Source organism: Carica papaya, chromosome 9 (genome assembly GCF_054855325.1).
Source record: "Carica papaya isolate Zhongbai chromosome 9, ASM5485532v1, whole genome shotgun sequence".
In the NCBI taxonomy this organism is placed as follows: Eukaryota; Viridiplantae; Streptophyta; class Magnoliopsida; order Brassicales; family Caricaceae; genus Carica; species Carica papaya.
Genome location: NC_142317.1, coordinates 20,305,359 through 20,325,231, shown reverse-complemented (window position 1 = coordinate 20,325,231; position 19,873 = coordinate 20,305,359). Strand labels below are relative to the sequence as shown.

At 35.2% G+C, this 19,873-nt stretch overlaps 1 long non-coding RNA gene across 1 annotated transcript; it reads right to left on the bottom strand.

The window, feature by feature from the left end:
* Positions 1-11,921: 11,921 nt before the first annotated feature.
* LOC148240160 (uncharacterized) lies at positions 11,922-19,546 on the bottom strand. Its single transcript, XR_015816301.1, has 2 exons — positions 19,164-19,546; positions 11,922-12,146 (listed from the first exon to the last, which is right to left on the bottom strand). It is a non-coding gene; the product is annotated as an uncharacterized LOC148240160 (long non-coding RNA).
* Positions 19,547-19,873: the final 327 nt, after the last annotated feature.

Genomic DNA, 19,873 nt, shown 5'->3' with positions numbered 1-19,873 from the left:
TCCATTCAAACCTTGCATTCTTCTTTGTGAGTCGGGTTAGAGGAGCTGCTAGACTAGAGAACCCTTCGACAAACCGGCGGTAATAACCTACCATTCCTAGGAAACTGTGAATTTCCTTAACTGTTGTCAGCCTTTCCCAACCAAGTACCGCTTCAACCTTTTCGGGGTTCACCGACACCCCTTCCTTCGATATAACATGTCCTAGGAAGGCGGTTTGTTCAAGCCAAAATCCACACTTGCTCAACTTCGCATACAACTTCTTTTCCCTGAGTACCTGTAGGACTTGGGCAAGATGATGAACATGTTCTTCCCTACTTTTTGAGTAGACTAAGATATCATCGATGAACACGATGACAATTTGATCCAAGAATTCTCTGAAGATTCTGTTCATTAGATCCATAAAGATGGCCGGGGCGTTGGTTAGCCCAAACGGCATAACCATGAGCTCCATCACCAATAAGTGCTGTCTGATCACCGGGCGGAGGCCCCACTGGAATTTCCTGGCCTTTCGGCCCTCATCCAACAATGTCTCCGGGGCATGTCGGCCCAGCTCCAGGAACTTGCGGGCATACTCCGACACTGTCATATTACCCTGGACCAATTGAGCAAATTCCATTTCCTTTAAATGTTGGATGTGTTTAGGGAGATACTCCGCATGGAAGGCCGCTAGGAACTGCTCCCAAGTAACTGGTACAGGCAGGGTGGCCCGCTTGAGCTCCCACCAGCGTACTGCCTCCCCTACCGGCATGTAGGAGGCAATGGCAGCCCTCTACTCAGGAACTACTCCCAAGGTCTCAAAAGCTCTCTCAGTCTCTGCCAGCCAGTATTGGGCCTCCTCGAACGAGGATCCCCCTGAAAAAGTAGAAGGGTTCATTCTCCTGTACCTCTCTATGAAGCCGGGGTCGATCAAGGAGGGAGCGGGGTCCCGAGGTAGAGGGACTGGGGCCGGCTGAGGGTGAACTGGGGGACCCTGTGGTGGCGCCTGCTGATGTGGTGGGGGCACTGGAATGTGCTGTGGCGGCACCTGTTGGTACTGTGGCTGTGGTACTGGATCGTACCGCGGCTGTGGTGCCAGGTGGTATCGTGGAGGGACAGGCTCCTAACGGGGTGGCTCAGGATCAGCCTGCTGTAGCGGGGGCTCAACCTGCGCTAGCGGAGGAGGTCCCGGTAACTCCCTTCTCTCTTCTTGCCTTCGCTGGGCAGCTGCGAGAGCCTCCACCATCTCGAATAGTCTATCTAAATCCTCCCGAAGTGAATTATCTGGGGCCGCTCGGTTTAGTGGGGGCCTTCCTCTCCTCATTCCTGTGTATCTGCATTCACAAGGAATGATTGAGTAACAATATATCGATGAGTATTTCTCTAAGGCACATTACTGTAAGGGATGGGTTCGAGGAAATGCGGCTCTGATACCAATTGTAACAGCCCTAGAAATTTAAAATGAAAATTATATTATAAATATCAAATGCGGAAGCGAAGACAAAATTTGATTAACATCCCTTACACTAAAACCAAAAACGTGCTCACCAAAATATAAAAGATTAAACTACCTAAAGGGAAAACTTGAAAGTAAAAACTACGAATGTGACTATGGAGTCCTTAGGCGTCCCCTTCTTCATCCTCCTGCAGAACCGGCTCGGGAACGATGTCCTCTTGATCTGAAATGATTAAATAAGGAATGAGCTACACTAGCCCAGTAAGGACATCACGATATCTCACCGTCACGGAGGTAAAGGTGGGTAGAAAATACAAAAAGACCAACGGAGCATAATTTACAACAAATCCTTTTATTAATAATAAAACCTTTACCATTCACTTACCTCGGTGAAATTCATAAAACAATATACGAAAGCAATAACATCATCATCATCATGAAAACATATATATGAACTGTATAACATAATACCTATCAAGCTTTTCGTAATTCAATCGTCACACAACATATTTTTCTTCATTTACCAGCCCACTAGTATCCATGGAGATCGATAGGGGTCTCGCTACCCGTTAACCCTTAGCACTTGAAATCATTTCCAGGGCCGTCCCCATACCCCGTCCGGTATGGGCGCCAAAACATAGACCTCATTACCCCGTCCGGTGTGAGGGTGAAACGGGCCGTCCCCATACCTCGTCCGGTATGGGCGCCAAAACACATAAGATCTCCATACCCCGTCCGATATGGGAGACCACGATCCCGGTAGGGTTCCCTACGGACCCGGTCCGTCCACCATCTCCCAGGATATCTAGTCAGGCTGACCACATTATACCATTACCCATTTACATAATTTTTCATTCTCTTTTTCCTCAGTCAGCATCATTAATCCACATACAAACAAGCAAAACAGTAATTTATGCCAAACAGACAACATACAGTATCAATATCCCAGTCATTCAACCCATAATCAATAAAACAGTACAATATGCACACGAAACTATAAAATGAAAACATCAAACCTCATACTGCATTTAAAACTGTAAAACAAGCCAAATAACAATTAACCGACAAACACACTAGACTCGGGCTCCATTAGCGACCTTAAGCAATTTCACACATACGTTGATTCATGAAATACCGTTTTATCATTTATTGAACTTTAAAACTGTGATAGGAAATAGGGTGAGGGGTCCTTACTCGTTTCGGGGTCCGAACACGGCTTCACAGTGCGCTTGCAGGCTGTCCCTAATTTTCCCTGAATTTTTCTCGGGGAACTGAAACGCACTACTGGTACCTGCACGTGTTCCAAAAAAAACCCAAATTAGGCCTAGGGCCCCTTTCAGCCCAAATCGCAACTCCGGCGCAGCGGCTCCGCCGTGATCCGGCGACGGTGCCGCCGCTTGCGGCGGTGGTTTGCCTCGGGTTGGCCATTTTCAGCCGTTTCCGACCGAATTCGGCCACACTCGCATTGGTTCCTACGATAAAACAACCCTACGGCCCTCGGGGGGCCAAAAATTTACGGAAAACCGAAGCTTACCGGCGGCGGTGCTCTCGGGTGCGGCGGCTCTCCGATGAAGTTCGTGTTTTGGTGATTCGGCTCCGATCAACCTGTAGAGAAAAGAATGGTGATCACGGTGATATAAAAATTGCATTAAACGGAGGCCGGGAAGGGCCTCATCGGAGGCAAAAACCGAGAAGGGGCGCGGCGGCGCCGCTGGCTTTCGGCCGTGTTTTTCGGCCGTTTGACCGGGATTTTGGCTCTGATTTGGCCACTGGGGAAATTAGCGTGGAAAAATGAGTTGAGGGTATGAAATTTACCTCGATTGGCGGTCGGAAATCCCTCCAGTGCGGCGGCGGGTGGCGGTGGCCGGCTTCTGGTTCGTCTTCTCCGGCGAGCGGCAGGCGGCTAGGGTTTGTGGTCTGGTGTGGGGGTTCTATTTATAACCCTTTGCCTTTTGATCTCAGCCGTCCATTTTGTTTTAATCTGGGCCGTCCGTTTTTGATTAAATCTGGGTCGTCCGTGCGTTTAAATCTGGGCCGTCCGATCGCACGCTTGATCTGGGCCGTCCGATCGCGCCTACGCGGATCGCCAACGTGGCCCTTTTTGGAATGACGTGGTCTTGCCATGTGGCAGGTCCCGGTTGGCCGGGACTGCTGACCGAGCCTGCTGACGTGGCTGCCGACATGGCCTTATTTTTTTTTATTTTTTTTTTATTTTTTTTTATTTTTTTTTTTTCGGCCCCTTTCCGGCCGCTACAGTTCAAGCATATTATATTGAATTACTAATGAGATATATTACTTCAATATTAGTCATCCTATCAGAAGAACTATTTTGTTTCAAAGAGTGATAAGATGTTATATAACAGAAATAGTTTGTAGTGATAGCCAAAAGTTTATAGTTACTTCAATAGAACTTTGAGAAAATTTATTTTGCTTGTTTTACCATTTATATGGGATATACTAATTTTTTAGGCTGAGACGATCTTTAACCATATACCATTCTTTGGTGGTGGCTTACTACTTGTAACACCCCGAAAACCTTCGTTCTTAAATTGTAATGTGAACCCCTATTTGTTTTGGCCCTAAGGCCCTTTAAAACTCCTTAATATTTCATAATTTTAATTTTTTGAACGATTATCATATTTTGTATTTTATTTAATTAAATAATTCTTAAAATTTATTAGTTTGTTTTGTCATAAGAAAAATTGTATTATATTGTTATTTAAAATAAATTTAAGGAAAAAGGGAGAAAGAGGTGGAAACATTCCGTGGGAATGCCCGTGTGAATGATCCTTCCCGCGCAGGCTCTACACGCCGCGCGTGTGGCCAGCACAAGACATGCGCATTGTGAGCACAACCTGTCCTTGCGGGGTGAAAGGCAAAGTTTGTGCATGTGTCCCATCACGTGTAGGCCTATCGTGCAAACAACACACGCACAGGGCTCGTCACCGTCGCTTGGGTGATGTGCTACTATCGTTTGGGTGATGTGCCTCCATTTTTTGTACCGTCACCATGTCACATCATCCATTCATCGATCACATCCGTCAATCATCACATCACATGTTTCCAATTGACTTTCTCTCTCCTCACCAGATTTTACACTTGGTGCAAATCCGATGGTCCCCATTTTTTTAAATAGGGACCCTACCCTTTACTATTTTCTCATCACTTCCATTCCATTTTTCCATCTTTCAAGAGCTTAGAGAGAGAGGGAGAGGATAAGAAGAAGAAAAAGTGTAGGAAACATCGAGGTTTCAGTAAAAAATTTAGTATTTACTTTTAAACATCGTAAGGAGCATTTCTAGAATAAAAATTAATGATGTTTAAATTTATGATTTGCATGGTTAAATTTTATGCCTAAACGAAGTAATTTTACATGATAATGCATACTTTATGATCATATATGAAGTTATTAAATTGCATGTGTAATTTATATGATTTGATGCTTGAAATAAATGTTGATATATGATGCTATTGACGATAAAGAAAAGATTAAGCATAAAATGATGTATAGACATGAGAAATATGTATTGGTATTGGCATGCATAATTTATAAAGTGTTTTATTAGGCTTTTTATCTCTGAGAAGTTTTTGTTTCTCTCCCATCTGGTCTAAAAATACGTGACAGGACCGCTCCCTGTAGATGATAGCATACCCTCAGACGAGAGTTGACGCGATATGATTGTAGGGGTCATAGCTGGCGAAGTACCACCATGGTCATAGATCGTGTCATGGTGTGGTAAGCCGTATATGTGTTGTTAGTTTAGCAAGCCACAAATTGCTGTTATAAATGAAATGAATTGGTCATTCCACATGGGTAGTCAGAAATTCGTATTGCCTTCAATAGATGGAAGTCGGAACGACTTCACGAAGAATGACATGAAAAATAGTGCATATCATGATTTTTTTTATTTTCTCTATTTTTAGCATGATATATTTGATTGATATGATATGACTATGATATGATGGGTTTAATGATTTTTTTAATAAAATAAATTATTTTCATAATTTAATAAAGGACCCTGACAGGACTCTTGATGGTAAGTAGTGATGATACTTTAAATTATCTTTAAATTCTTATGATATTATTTAAATATTATTTTTCTTATTGAGTATATAGAACTCACCCCTTTCCACGCCCCCCTAGATGAGGAAGATAGTGAGGAACCAATCACTGACCTATCCTTTGAAGTCTTTGAGGATCCCGTGGATACATAAATCTTTTTGAGTGCATGACTTGTCCTTTTAAATAATGATAGAAGTGGCCTTTTTGTATTTTAATATTTTGTATTTTGTTGCCACTTCTGGCCTTAGTTATATATGTAATTGGGAACTCATATATTTTATAAAGGATTTGTAATAAATTACTCCACTGCATACATTTAACTATCATGCACTCATAATATATTTCTATATCTGGCACCCTTATGCTTTTATTAGCATTTGGGATGTCACAAATGGTATCAGAGCAGTTAGCGGAACAATCCCTTACAACTGAGGCTGTAACTAGGAAAAACCTTTCTAAAATATTCAAGAAATATATTATCTTTCAAAAACTAGACAACCAACTCATGTCTTCTTTTTCTTTTGTAGGAATGATGCAAGGAAGACTATCTATAGAGCCTACTAAAAGATCTGAGGCCCAGGATCATCTGACCAGGGCCGAGTTTACCAAACTCTTCCGAGCCATCCAAGGTCTAACTATAGCTGTAGGACAAAACCAAGCTAACCCTTGCCAACATCCTTCTACCCCTGAATACCGACCAGTTGAAAGTTTTATCTCCTACAATATAACAGAATTTAAAAAACTTAACCCACCCCACTTTGAAAGAGGCCCCAACCCCTTAGTGGCTAAAGCTTGGATCCTGCAGATAAAGAAACTTTTCTTTATCTTAGACCTAATTGAGGAGAAAAAAGTTCTCCTAGTAGCCTTCATGCTAATTGGTGAAGTCGAACATTGGTGGCGACTTAAAGAGGAAGTCCTATCTCATTAGTAATTCAATTTAATATGCTTAAACTAAGCATATTTGATTCATTTATCATAGTTCGTTAAAAAAATAATAAATGGACTATTTTATGTCAAATTTAAATCAAGAGATGATCAGTATTGTTCGAAGGCTCATAAACAGATGTTCAAGCTTGTCTTGATGCTCTCGAGGAATAGAAAAGCTTGCAATAATAACATGTAACATTACGATAAATTTTAAGAGCATTTTTCTTAGGAGTTACAATAACAAAATTCCCAAGTTAATTGTTTTCCTCAGATAAAACTTCACCAGCTCTATTTCATGCTCATCAAACTTATAATATGATATTTTATTAAACTTAATCTTGTATGGATCAGGAACAAACATATCAAGTTCGGTCTCCTAGTGAAGCTCCTAGTGAGATGTGTGAAGGAAATTAAAGCCATTCAGCTGTAGTATTAATTTTTGTTTTATCTATATAGTTAGAAATTTATTATAAATAAAATCATCCAAGGAAAACACATCTACAATGGAAAAGGATGTTGCTATGGATGGCACAAGGGAAGCCTTATCGAATGGATATGAGTTCAACATTGTATTTGGTCCCCTAATATTTTGCTGGTATAGATCTTCTCTAAAACTTCCTCCTTTAAACCTTATGATCCGAGATTTAGACTGTAGAAAATATTAACATTAAACATCTAGATTTTATATTTGTGCTTGAAGAATAAGAAGAATGGAAAGAATTTTTTTTTTTCCTTTCTTCAAATGAATGGAGGTTAAGTGCGTACCATTGATTTTTATCTATAATAAACAACCTAATATGTTATGTAGGCTTTGGAAAACATACTTTTTGCTATATTTCTTTGTTGCACCAATCAAGAAAACAGAGTTTAATTGAAGAATAAGTGAATTGTGATGGGATAATAAATGACATACGGTTGAATATTTTATATTGGTCGGAAAAAATGTAGATTTTATTATACTACAACTTATAAAATCTTTGAACTTAAATGAAGAATCTATTGCTATTTGGAAAGTGGTTTCATTTTTTGAAATCTTTAACTTAAATGAAGAATCCATCACTATTTGAGCACGATTTTATTAGATTTATGTGATATTTTACTTAATATATATAAAATAATTAAAAATATTAATTTAATTAATTCTATGATCGCCAACTATGTTAAAATTAACTTTTCAATTTTAATCCATGCACTAAAGAACTTATTCATCATTTATTATTTTGAAGGTTAAATAAGGGAATTCCATTGAGATAATGATAGAAGTTTATCACCACATATAAGGTAAAAAGCCACGTTACACAAAACATCAATTATACTTTACAATAAGGTGATTAGTTATTTTAATGCATTATCTCTACTTTAAATCATGTATTTATATTGTAATATATAAAGATTAGTTATTAATTAATCTTAGAAATATGATCTAATTATTAATGAAAATTTTGAAATACTCTTTAGTATCCTACTTAAAGTATAGTGTAATATAAAAACATAAGTCGATAATGATAGTAATATAAAATACATAGAGAAGGTACCAACTTTCCATGATACTTCTTCTTTGCATCAATCAAGAGGGCTAACTGATTATTGAAAAATAATTACAGTGTGAGAAGAGAATAAATGTGTAGGGTTGATTATTTTATACAAGCTGTGAAAAACATAAGTCTTATTTTATACTATAACTTATGAAATCTTTGAACTGAATAAAGAATCATAAACTATTTAAAGTAAATAAAGAATTGTCGCTATTTAAAATTTTATTTCTTCAGTAAAAATCTATGATTATTTGGGACGTAATTTTATTATACTTATTGTATATTTTACTTACGTTATATAAAATGCGTATTAACATTGGTTTTATTAGTTATATGGTTGCCATTATAGTAGCAGATTAGTCTCTTCAAACAAAATTTACTTTTGAATTTAATCTTTGCATGGAAGAACTTATTAGCCATTTACGTTGAAAAGTAAGAAACAATTTTGTTGAGATAATGTTAAAAGTTTATCACACTGTAATATATTTTTTAAAATTATAAGCAACAAAAACTCGACTTCTAGTCTTTTTAATCTAAAAACTCATATAACAATTGATATAGTTTAAAACGTTCTTTTTTAATTTTTAGAAGATGAGTTTTATGGGAATTCAGACTTTTGGATGAAGATGGTGAGTCCTATTGGAAAAATAAAGCTTAAAAGAAAAAGTGAAAGAAGGAAAATGAGATAGATTGAAATAGCTTTGAATGTTTTCTGCTAACTATTTTTAATTTTCATAATTTGTCTTTTGAAGACCAACTTAATGATAACGGTTAATCAACTCTACCCTTTTCACATTTCTTTACCATACTGTATCTACATATGTATATACAGTTATTACCTTGATAATTGATTAAAATTAGATAATTAAGTGTAAGTGCTTCAAAATATAAATAAATTTGTCGACCATACAAGCATGATACCATAAAGTTTTCTTAAAAAATTATAGAAATAAAACTTAGAGGATCACAATCACTTAATAATTTTTTATTTTAAATTAGTGTTTTAAGAACAAAAAATACGTAATAAAAATTAGCTAAATTTTTAGATTCAAAACTACAGATGTTTCACATTTTTAATGTACACATATGGTATACATAAAAAAAGCATGTGGTAAATTTGTATTTATTTTTTTTATTTTGTCATAATACTATTATATAAAAGAACTTTATCAAAATCCTTACAAGATATCAAGATTCTGATAAGGTAAAAATTTGTAATATGTTACTGGATTTTTTTTGTCTTCAAATGCATTTGTTATTTTCAGAGAAACAAAAGTTTATTAAACAATTTGATATTTTTCTTAATATTCAAAAGTCTTAGCTTCATGAAAAATTTTATCATTTATTCTGTTTTTTTATTAAGTATGAATGCTTGATCAACATGATAAATTTTTATTTCATCCCTAAATTCTCATTATTTTTTCATTGATTGCATAGTTTTTATTAATTAATGTGATACATTTGTTTATTTCATTTGAAAAATTTAATATACTTCACAATAATATGATTAGTTATTTTAATGCGATATTTTTGTTTAAATCATATATTTATATACTAATATATAAAACTTGGTTAAAATCTAATATCGAAAATATGATTTAATTGTTAATAAAAATTCTAAAATACATTTTTACATCCAACGTTGTGTAATATAAAAAATATAAGATGATAATGACAACATTTTAAACTATAAACTAAAGGTTTATATGGTCACAATATTTAGCACATTGTGAGCTTTTTAAATTATTATATACTCGTACAAACTTTATTTTGTAATATTAACTTAATTTAATACTAATCTTGTAAATTTAATTAATTGATGTATTTGTAAGTTTTTTGAGTTAGCTTTAACTTATTACTGATCTCGTATGAAATTTTAAAAGGTAATTTTATATAAAAAAAATTATTTCACCGCATGGTCTATTAAATCTTAAAAATAAAAAAATCATCCTCTTGTAAATTTTTCTATTCAAATAGTTAATTGTTTCTCTCTTCCATAGCTCATAGTCAACATATTTTTTCCTCACATTATGTTGTCTGTTAATTGATCAATAAAGATGTGTATAAATACATACAATTCACTTAGTACTCTCCGATCGTCATCAATCAGTTATCACTTTGGTTGCCATAGTCCATGTTCTTGAGTCTGAGGATCATGAATAGCAATAAGTTTAAAGTCCTCATACCACTAAACTTGGTTCCAAAATGGAACTCAAAATCATACCCAAAACCTAGTGGCTCCCTTATTAACCTCAATATCCCTCCCATGAAATCAATGAACCGGATTTAATTGGATACTATGTTATTTGTGCTTTAGACCCTTTAATAATTTCTTAAATTTAATATTTTTTTTATTCCTTATTTATTTTACTAATATGTAAAATTATTATAATTTAATTACTTCAATGATTATTTAGATTATTATAGTAAATCATGTTATTTTGTTTACTTAGATTTTTAATTATATTCCTTTTTTATTAATTTAAATATTTATTTTATCTAAATTTAAATTTTACTTTAATTTTATTTTTATTTTTATTTTTATTTTAATGCCACTATCACAATTACCCTACCCAATTTCCCTTTCATATTACACTTAACCATTTACTAATTTAACTTTTACAAATTTCCATTTTTTTCCAATTTTTATTAATTTTTCTTTCCTGGTTCTTTGTGACGGCCTGCAGTTCCCCAACGAGAAACCATACCGCCAAACACAACTGAATAAGAAGATACAACATAAAATTTTAAAATAAAAGTATAACAGAAGCTATTATCCCTTGTACAACATGTAACATAATTTACATTATGAGGTTATCGAAAACTGTAGAGTCCACAACTAGATTAAAACTCACCAAATGAAAACTAAACATGAAATTCCAATTTTGGCTCTATAAATTATCTCCATCGACTTTATTTGAAAAAAATTAGAATTTGAATGGAATGAGAAAAACAACGGGCTCAATAAGTATATCGAATAGACTATACCCTAGGTATGCGACATACCTGCATACAGTCAATCAAAAATGTAAAAATTTTCTTTCCCTTTATATTTGAAAACCATGAAATGCAGAGATATTTCATTTCCTATTTCATCTCTCATTGTTCCCCTTACCTTCCTTTTTATCTACCCTTTTCCCCACTATTCCCCTTTACTAGTTATCTCTCAAAATTCATCTTTCTCATTATTTCCTCATTATCCCCCTAATTTCTTTCCTTTCATAATTCCCTAATTGTAACCACTCATATCGCACACTATTATCACATCACATCTATTTCCAAAACCATACTCATCTATCAGTTTCTCTCTAATCCATATTTATCCCACAAATCAACATATCAGAGTTTCTTACAAATTTCTAGCCAAATTGAGACATCCGTAACCCCTCAACGGGTATCCCCGATTCTCGATTTGCTCTAACACAAATCATCAAATTAAAGTTATTAAAGTTTTAGAATTTTCTTTGAGATAGAATGGGTGTATCTGTTATTCAATTGGTACCACTATGGGATCAGGATTCCCACTATCACAAGGGGATGGACATACAACCAAAACACACACGATGGTCAAAACAGTCCCTTGCCAAGTGACCCAAAACATAACACACACCCCAACCATGTCTAAAAGGATTTTCATCCACCCAAGGATAAGGTTCACCATACCGCTGAATTTCAACATTATCAATCTTAAACGGGTTATCTCTAAATTTTTGCTTCTTCCAAGTTTTTGTTTTGTTTTATTTTTCTTATTATTCTAGTTAAGATTAATATTATTTTTTTTTTCTAACAAACTAATTATATTTTCTAGAGACTTTGTACACTTTCTTAGTTAACCATACTCTATATCTCACACTATTTTAATTCTTTCAATTTGTCTTTTTTTCATCCTTATAGAACTCACTAACTCCCTTTAATCATACACTTTTCTGTTTATTGTAATTTATTTATGTAACAGCCCCGGAAATGTGAAAAAATGAAATGAGTATTTAAACACATAAAATGCGGAAGCGAGATCAAAATTTCAGTTAACATCCCTTACACAAAAACCAAAAACGTACTTAAAATATAAAAGATTAAACTAACTAAAAGAGAAACTCGAAAATAAAACTATGAGTATGACTACAGAGTCTCTAGGCATCCCCTTCGTCGTCCTCCTGCGGAACGGGCTCGGGAACCATGTCTTCCTGATCTGAAATGGTTAAATAAGGAGTGAACTACACTAACCCAGTAAGAACATCACGATATCTCACCGTCACGGAGGTAAAGGTGGGTAGAAAAACACAAAAGACCAATGGAGCATGATTTACAACAAATCCTTTTATTTATGATAAAACCTTTACCATCCACTTACCTCGGTGGAATTCATGAAACAATATAAGAAAACAATAACATTATCACAATCATGGAATAATATAAGCTGTAAAACATAGCACTTATCACGCCTTTTGTAATTCAATCATTATACAACATATCATTTTCTCATTTACCAGCCTACTAGTATCCATGGGGGTCCCTAGGGGTCCCGCTACCCGTTAACCTTTAACATTCATAATCAGTTTCCAGGGCCGTCCCCATACCCCATCCGGTATGGGCGCCAAAATCATAAACCTCAATACCCCGTCCGGTATGAGGGTGAAACGGGCCGTCCCCATACCCCGTCCGGTATGGGCGCCAAAACCATAAACCTCAATACCCCGTCCGGTATGAGGGTGAAACGGGCCGTCCCCATACCCCGTCCGGTATGGGCGCCAAAACCATAAACCTCAATACCCCGTCCGGTATGAGGGTGAAACGGGCTGTCCCCATACCCCATCCGGTATGGGCGCCAAAACCATAAACCTCAATACCCCGTCCGGTATGAGGGTGAAACGGGCCGTCCCCATACCCCGTCCGGTATGGGCGCCAAGACCATAAGATCTCCATACCCCGTCCGGCATGTGAGACCACAATCCCGGTAGGGTTCCCTACGGACCCGGTCCGGCCACCATCTCCCAAGATATCTAGTCAGGCTGACCCCATCATACAATTATCGGTCTACACAATGTTTCATTTTCCTTTTCCTCAATAAGCATCATCAATTCACATTTAAACAAGCAAATCGTAATTCATGCCAAACAGACAACATACAGTATCAGTTCTTCAGTCATTCAACCCATAATTAATAAAACAGTAATATATGCACTCGAAACTATAAAATGAACACATCAAACCTCATAATGCATTTAAAGCTGTAAAACAGGCCAAATAACAGTAAATCATCAATCACACTAGACTCGGGCTCCATTAGCAACCTTAAGCAATTTCACACATGCGTTAATTCAAGAAATACCGTTTTATCATTTTGAACTTTAATACCGTGATAGAAAAATAGGGTGAGCGATCCTTACTTGTTTTCGGGATCCGAATACGATTCACAGTGCGCCTACAGGCCATCCCTAATTTTCCCTGAATTTTTTCCCGGAGAACTGAAACACACTAACGGTACCTGCACGTGTTCCAAAAAATCGCAAATTAGGCTCAAGGCCCCTTTTTGGCCAATATCGCAACTCCGGCACGGCGGCTCCGCCGTGCTCTGGCGACGGCGCCGCCGCAAGCGGCGGCGATTCGCCTCGGGTTGGCTGTTTTCGGCCGTTTCCGGCCGAAATCGGCCACACTCGCATCGGTCCCTGCGAGAAAACAACCCTAGGGCCCTCGGGGGGCCAAAAAATCACGGAGAAACGGAGCTTACCGGCGGTGACGCTCTCGGGTGCGGCGGCTCTCCGGCGAGGTTCGTGGTTTGGTGATTCGGCTCTGGTCAACCTGTAGAGAAAAGAATGGTGATCACGGTGATATAAAAATTACATCACACGGAGGCCGGGAAGGGCCTCGTCGGAGGCAAAAACCGAGAGGGGGCGCGGCGGCGCCGCTGGTCTTCGGCCGCGTATTCCGGCTGTTTGGCCGGGATTTTGGCTTCGATTTGGCCAAAGGAGGAATCAACGTAGAAAAACGAGTCGGGGGTATGAAATTTACCTCGATCGGCGGTCGGAAATTTCTCCGGTGCGGCGGCGGGTGGCGGCGGTCGGCCTCTGGTTCGTCTTCTCCGGCGAGCGGCAGGCGGCTAGGGTTTGTGGTCTGGTGTGGGGGTTCTATTTATAACCCCTAGCCTTTTGATCTCAGCCGTCCATTTTGTTTTAATCTGAGCCGTTCGTTTTTTATTGAATCTGGGCCGTCCGTGCGATTGCATCTGGGCCGTCCGATCGCGCGATTGATCTGGGCCGTCCGATCGTGCCCACGCAGATCGCCAACGTGGCCCGTTCCGGAGTGACGTGGTCTTACCACGTGGCAGGCCCCGGTTGGCCGGGACTGCTGACCGGGCTGCCGACGTGGCTTTTCTCTTTTTTTTTTTTTTTTTTTTTTCTTCTTCTCGGTCCGAGCGCTACAATTTAGTTATTTTTTTGTTTATTATTCATGTTTTAATGTTTTAATTATTTTTAGTTTTTAGTTTTATTAGTTTTATTTAGAATCCCTAATTTGATATAAGAATATGTATTTTTTTCGTTAATCTTATTTTATTTGTTAGATTCATTTTATATGTTCATGATCTTATTGGTGAATTTGCACTATTATTAATTTTTTACTCAGACTATTCAACTCATCATACCATCAACCATCAACCATCAACCATATAGTATTTAAAACATGCAATATTCATTCAACAATCAAGCAACAAGCAAAATATTCAGTATCACCATTTTTCAATTTCTTTCACTTACTTGATTATCAATCCTGATTCCTCAATTTTATAAACCTTACTTAAAACTTAGTTAGGTTTTTGCTCGAAAACATTTTTGAAAACATGCAAATGTGGCTTCGGGATAGCTACTAGATATACTTACCTTCTCGGATGACTAAGGCATCGATTTATGCTCCTTTACGCTCTCCCCAATTCCATGGCCTACGTGAAGCTATATATCGATTATTAGATACCTTTCTTTTTATTGAAATAATTTTATAATTACTAATAACTCACCTAGATTTCTAAGTCTAATTACTCAACTTACCTAAAATTAATTCTAAATCTAACTTAATGAATTAACACAAATATATGGGTTTTTCACCTTCAACGGGTTTGGGATTCCAAAAAGAGATACACCCCACTTCGTTGTAGGAAGCGGTTGGCTTAGCATGAACCCCATGGTCATCAACACGGTAACCCAAAATGGTATCAGGTTGCAATTCTCTCCACCTCTCGTCTACCGCTCCAATGTTTTCCTCGTTCACAATCGAAATGCTACGAAATAAAAGGCAAATGATTTTACCTTCAAATTTGGGGTCCCCGAATACTGGAGCCACCACACACCACCATGTGCGTCACCGGAATAGTCACGCACTAACGTACGTGCCACCGTGATTAGTACGCACCTCCGCTCGATCCAACAGTAGATCAAGCCATGCCCTGCCTTTTTCTTCTCTTTTTTTTTCCTTCTCTCTTTTTTTTTTGTTTCTTTTCCTTTTTTTCTTTTTCATCTCTTTTTTTTTCCCTTTTTTTCCATCTTTTTTTTTTCTTTTTTTTCTTTCCTTTTCTTTTCTTTTCTTTTCTTTTCTTCTTTTTTTCTTTTTTTTTCTTTTTTTCTCTTTTCTTTGTTTTTCTTTGTTTCTCTTTTTCTACTTCTTTTTTTTTTCCCTCTTCTTCCCTTTGGTTGTTTCCTCTTTCCCCTGCCATGTCCACCATTGCCACCGCATTGGATTCCTCTGTTCTGCGAAACTGCCACACCCGAAGTCCCTTTTTTCCGACTGCACACATTGCACACTTCTCTCCTCTGTAGGATCGTTGCACATCACGCCAATTGTTCAAATCTGCTTCCTCTCTTGGCTTCATCCGCCAAGGTGGAGGAATGTGTATTTTTTTGTTGATCTTATTTTATTTGTGAGAGTTATTTTATGTGTTCATAATTTTATTGGTGAATATGCATTATTATTAATATTCTACTCAAACTATTTAACTCATCATATCATCAACTATTATACAGTATTTAAAACATGCAATCTTCATTCAACAATCAAGCAACAAGCAAATGACAAATTAAAACATTAAGTATCACCATTTTCCTATTTCTTCCAACTACTTGATTATCAATGTTGATTCCTTAATTTTATAAACCTTACTCCAAACTTAATTAGGTTTTCATTTGAAAACATTTTTAAAAACATGCGAATGTGGCTTTGGGATAGCTACTAAATATATTTACAAACTTTGGAGTTAAAGAATTCCGATTTGAGTTCTAAACACCATTCAAATATTAGCAAAAACATGCATAGCAACTAAACCCTCTCGGGTTAGCGGTGAACCCAAGAGTTTCATGCAATCATATTACATGCTCATCTCATTTCTACAACTATTCAAGTTACTAAGGCAATTATTCAATTTAACTTTTCTTTGTTTTATCTATTTGATTAATTACATAATTTCGTAAATAATACTTTCTTATCATTTTATATTAATCTTGCTTTAATTAATTAATAATTTCTTTAATTTATTTTACCTATTATTTATTCAATTCTAAAAGAAATCATTACAAATATTCTTTTCCTATTTTCTTAAATTATTTTCTCATATCATCTATTTTATTCATAACAAAATTTATTAATTTATTTACATATTTATTAAATCAAAATGATTTCCAAAATTTATTCCTTTTAGTATTTTAAATTACCTTTACCTATGTACTATAGATTATGGCTAATTAGTCTAGTTATCAATTACTTATCAAATCAAATTTAATTCTTATTAATTATTTATTCAATCAATTTGAATTCTCTGTAATTTTATATTCAATTAAATTCAACTCTACTAACTATCATAATTTACCTAATTCTTAAATTTTAATTTTTTTATTCTTCTCGTCCATATATATATATACACGTACACATACATATGCTTATATATTTATATACACATAACACATATTCATTTATTATGACATATTTATATATGTATCATATTATTTTTTAAAAATTTATATTATAACATACAATTATATAATTATAATTATAAAACTTATAACATTACTTATATATATATATAAATCTCCCTTCATTATCATTTATTTTTATGACATATATTTATATATTGTGTTAATCATACTTATCATCATTTAAACTCATTTATATATATATATAAACTATACATACATATATTATTATATTAAGCACAAATACACCATATATAAACTATACATACATATATTATTATATTAAACACAAATACACCATGCATACATATATATATTTATAGTACACCCTTTTTTTATCTAAATTTATTTATTTATCATATTCTTCTACTCTTATAACTTACACCATATTGTAAATTTTATGACTATGATTATAAAATTTATTATTGTTATTTAAATATATATATATGCCTTCATACATTATTGTTTACATATATAAATACGTATTAAAACATAAGGATTATACATGCATATAAAATATTATTTTAATCATATATACTCATACATGCATTTATTTATACATAATTATATGTATATATATATTTATACATAATGCATGAAAAATATACATACACAATATATTTATATATTTACATATATATATTTTTGTTTCCCTTCATACATTTATATCAAATTCATGCAAATAAATTTATTTTCACATATTCATTATAATTTATATATGTATATCTCGTATGCACAATATTTATAAATATATATACACCATATATATATCATAGATAAATATATATACATATATATATGGATGTAACTTAATTTTTATCATCCTCTCACTTTTTTTTTGAAAGAAAAAAGAAGAAATATTATTCACAAAGATATTAAGGGGGTATCACCAAAGTACACCAACTAGTTACAGATCAATTAAATGGTCCATGACCATCCCAAGATCCTCCTAATCATTGATATCATGACTTAACAAAATAGATCCAAAAGTCTGTATCCATCTATCTTTAACAAATGTAAAGTTAGTCTCAATGTCCTCAAATGCTCTCGCGTTCCTTTCCTTCCACACAACCCAAAAAATAGTAAGTGAAATTAGAAATAAAAAATGCCTATTCTTTTTACAAAAATCCACCCAAGACCATAATTCACTATTCACATTCTCAGCCAAAACCTAATTCAACCCCAATAGCCCTAACACAGAAATCCATAAGCTATGGGTCTTCGAGCACTGTAACAGTTAGTGGTTACAAGTTTCTTCATCCGATTTGCATAAGTAACATGTGTTAACCATAATGATTCCTCTTTTTTTAAGCGTATCGATAGTCAAAATGCTGTCTTTCACAGCTTTCCATTAAAAAAAGCCACTCTTGGCGGAGCTCTACTCTTCCAAATCTATTTGAAGGGTGCACCGTTGCTAAACTGCAGTTATCCCTTTTACACAGTATCATGTACATAGACCTCACTCAAAAGCCTTTCCTCTCATCAAGTTTCCACTTTCATATCTCTGGTATCATTTAGTTTTCTACTGTTAAGGCACCGTAACAAATTACAAAACTCATTAATTTCACAATCCTGCAAATTTCTAATAATCTTTACATCCCAAATCCACCCCTCCCCCACCTTAACACAATTATTACTCAACTTGGCCTCTTTATCACAAGCAATTTCATAAATTCTAGGATAGAAATCTTTAAGTTTGTAACAACTCATCCATTCATCATGCTAGAAACTGATATCTCCCTCATTCCACAGCTGCCACCTAACATAATCCATAAAGGAACCATTGTCATCACAAATTTTCTTCCATAGGCTCATTCCATGCACTCTAAATCTTCCCCTCCTACCTCTTTCCTTCTCCCAATTACCCCACCTCGACCTCAATAACTTCATCCACATCCTCCCCTCTTCAACAAACGGCCTCTATAACCATTTCTTTTGAAATGCACAATTTAACTCCCTAATGGACCTCAAAGCCAGCCCCCCCTAACAAACCAATTTCTTCACCTGCTCCCACCTAATAGATGGTATTTTCTACTTCCCTCCTCATTACCCCAAATAAATCTACATTGGATTTTTTCCAACTTATTTGTAACGCTGATCGAGATGGATAAAATAGATAGATAATACATGGGTAAATTAATCAATGTGCTTTTTATTTAAAATAAAGCAAACCAAAAATGTATTTATTTTAAATATCATGCATGCCACTCTAAACTATTTAGGAAGAGAATCACTAAAGAAGAAAAAGAACTCACATTTGGACGTTCGGAAGAAGAACTTACATGAGAGGGACGGCCACACGGTGGTTAGGCCAGTAGCAGTGTCCCCTCTCAAATCTTTTTCTTCTTTTTCTTCCCTCTGTCATGCCAATCATCTCAATGCTCTCTCTCTCTCTTCCTCTCTTGTCTCTCCCTCTCCTCCCTATTCTTATTTTCTTCTCTTTTTATCCTTTCATTTGATGGATTGAAAGAGAGAGAAAAATGTTTTGTTTTGTATTTATATGATGGGGGAAGGGATAAGGATGATGAGGTGGTTTAATTAGATGATGTGGCAATCTAGGAGTGGGAGGGAATCTTCCCATTCATGTGCATGGTGGCCATGTGGCCTCACATTTCCTAATTTTTTTCCCATGTTTTAATCTCACATGCACCCTCTCTTATTTGATTGGTTCTTTCCATTATAGTGAATTTTTAATTCTAATTTGTTGTTTTTTTTCTTTTTTTTTTGTTCTTATATATATTTTGTAATATTTAGTTTAATTAATTTACAAAATTTAATATTTTCTAATCAATTTTTAAGTCAATTAATTTTCTAACTTTCTTTCTAATTTAATTTTATTACTTTATTGATTTTAATATCTCCTAATTATTTTTCTAAAATTTATTTTGTTTTACTAATTACAAGTTTTAATATATATACATTAAAATATTTTCTTAATTTATTTTAATTTTTTAAATAATATTTT